This window comes from Hyposmocoma kahamanoa, unplaced genomic scaffold (genome assembly GCF_003589595.1).
Source record: "Hyposmocoma kahamanoa isolate Upper Pololo Valley unplaced genomic scaffold, ASM358959v1 210, whole genome shotgun sequence".
Lineage (NCBI taxonomy): Eukaryota > Metazoa > Arthropoda > Insecta > Lepidoptera > Cosmopterigidae > Hyposmocoma > Hyposmocoma kahamanoa.
Window position 1 is genome coordinate 3,996,477 of NW_020653731.1, and position 2,766 is coordinate 3,999,242.

Genomic DNA, 2,766 nt, shown 5'->3' on the forward strand with positions numbered 1-2,766 from the left:
ATATTGTTTAAAACAGTGTTTAACGTATCGTACCTCAAAACCATGTTTAACGCCTGTCTTTGTAGACAAAGTATAAGCACAGAAATAATAATCGTCTATGCCAGCACTAGGATTCAGTCATTCGCCGTTTGTCTCTATTTTTTCTATTTTACGCAGATCCAACAATAGTTTATTAACAATTTTAAAATAACTAGCAATGTTTTGTCATAAAATAATATAAAGTGATTTGCAAGTTGTGCAATACAGTGCAACAATTTGTTAAAATGCTTTTTTTTATTTTAACATTTAGCCTGTTTTGTTATTGGGTAAAGCGTAACGGAATATAGTTTTTACCTGACCTTCTAATCTGAATCCTATACCTTTTTCGAAATTTCTCTTCATACTCAAATGGATTATTCGCTCGCGATATATTCTGTCTCGAAACATATCCATATAATCCACATCGTCCATGTCAATAGAATCAATAAAATTCACGATGTTCATTATTGATGATCTGTAGCAATGGCTAAAACACATGTTAAACTAACATCTGGCAGTGGTTTAAAGAATGTCCAATCGCTGTCCATCCCAAAACAATGGTTAGGTACGAATTTATGGTACGACTTTTTCTAAACACCTGGTAAATAACTGGTTAAACGATTTTTGTAGTAAGACTGTGAATCATTTTAAAATATAATAATTCACTATGTAATGATGTAATAATAATAATAATAATAATAATAACGCACACACTCAACATAGCCCCGCACTAGGGAAACTCTGTGTCGCGGGTGCCATGGACACACATAAAGACAAACACAAATTACATCCAAACTCACGAGAGAAATAAATGTAGGCCATACAAATATTTCTCCCGGCCCGGGAATCGAACCTGGGACCTCTGCGTGGCAGTCCGGCATGGTAACCTTTCGGCTACGGAGGCAGTTAAATATAAAATTTATCACTTCATTATACAGTCCTTTTTTTCAACTCCATTGAATATGTTGAAGAAAGGAGGGTGTATTTTGCAACTCTATGTATTTCCCCAGTTTACAATATCGAGTGCCAGAATATGTAAGGCGGCATATATCTTGGCCGTAATAACGTTATGCCAGCATTGTATGCGTAATCTCTCTGATATATTAACTCAAAAAAATATATACAGGGTAAAAGTTTAGTTGGATATTTAACAAACATCTTACATCGCACAAGACGTAGCGGGTCGTGATACCGTAGGTATGCATGTGTTTGAAAGAGTTTCTGTTTTTATTGCATAGGTTTTGTGACGGAGGCATTGGTGATTACCGAGCCGAGCCCGTAGTCTCTCCGGAGTACCCTATCTCTCGGGTCAGTAGATAGGTACGTATGTACTTAGCAGGTACGTAGGTACTGTTAGTAAATACTACTAATGTAGTAAATAATTAACAAATAAGCTTCATTAAAAAAAAATCGTCGATTTTGCGCCGGTCAAGTTCAACATGTTTATTAACTCCTGAGAGTGGATTAGCTAATACCCAATAGGGTATGGCGTTACATGAAAAATCTTGAGTTCGAATCGCGGTAGAATTAATTTTGGAGACGATAAATGTTTTGGGTTTCGAAGTTCTTTTTGTGACTATGGTATTTAAAGTGCACTCACATGCATGCGTGCGTATAAAAAAGAAGGCCAGTTTATGTTTTTTGAGGAATTCTCTAATGGGTAAGATCGTACTTATAATTATATAATAATAATAATAATAACACGCAGACTCATCGGGACCTCTGCGTGATAGACCAATATGGTAACGGTTCGGCCACAGAGGCAGTTAGTATATAATTATATTTACAAATAACCACTTGTAGAATACAACAAGTTGTTTCCAAACATATTATGTACAATAACACATTATTTAAACGTCCTGAAAATTCAAGCCTTTCGATGGTGTTATAACGACCTGACAACAAATAAATAAGGATAATCCGATGCAAATAAACCCCTTGCGACATATTTACGATGTCGCTCCATTAGCAGAGGCGTTAACTAGGAAAATAACCCCCGTAATCTGCTCAAAAGGGGGCTGATGTCATTGAGTGGGAGTTTATACAGGATATGGGATTGTTATGGCATGGTGGAAGATTATGGTGGTAATACCTGTTTTGGATATTTATTACGATTAAAGAATAAACGTTTATAACAGTTGTAACTAAACGGTAAATATTATGTTACCGATAAGCATATTGGGTACTGGAGCCATAACATTATAAACAAGATGATGTTTACGGTAGCATTATTTTGTTTATTTATTTATTTTGTTTCTTCTGTTTCTCCCGTTTCCCCTGTTTCCTCTGTTCCCCTGTTTCCCCCGTTTGTGCTGTTCGCCCTGTTTGCCCTGTTTGCCTTGTTTGCTCTGTTTGCTCTGTTTACTCTGTTTACCCTGTTTACTCTGTTACTCTGTTTATTTTGTTTCTTTTATTTTGTTCGTTATTTTGTTTATTTTGTTAATTTTGTATATTTTGTATATTTTGTGTATTTTGTTTATTTTATCTTTTTATTTATTTTATTACGTTGTTCCAATTAATTTTATATAATCAAGATAAATAAATATAAAAGCTTATTTTATTATATTGGTGGAGGGATTTCTCAAGCCGGCTAACCATGCGAGGAATGCAAACGATGCGTTCTTTCGATTTATGGACTGCATATGAATAAATATGTATGGTTTATTGGAACAAAATGTGAATAGGTAAGCTGGGAGCACAACTTACTTACCTTTTGAATGAAACCAGTTGTGCTCCCAGCTTACCTAT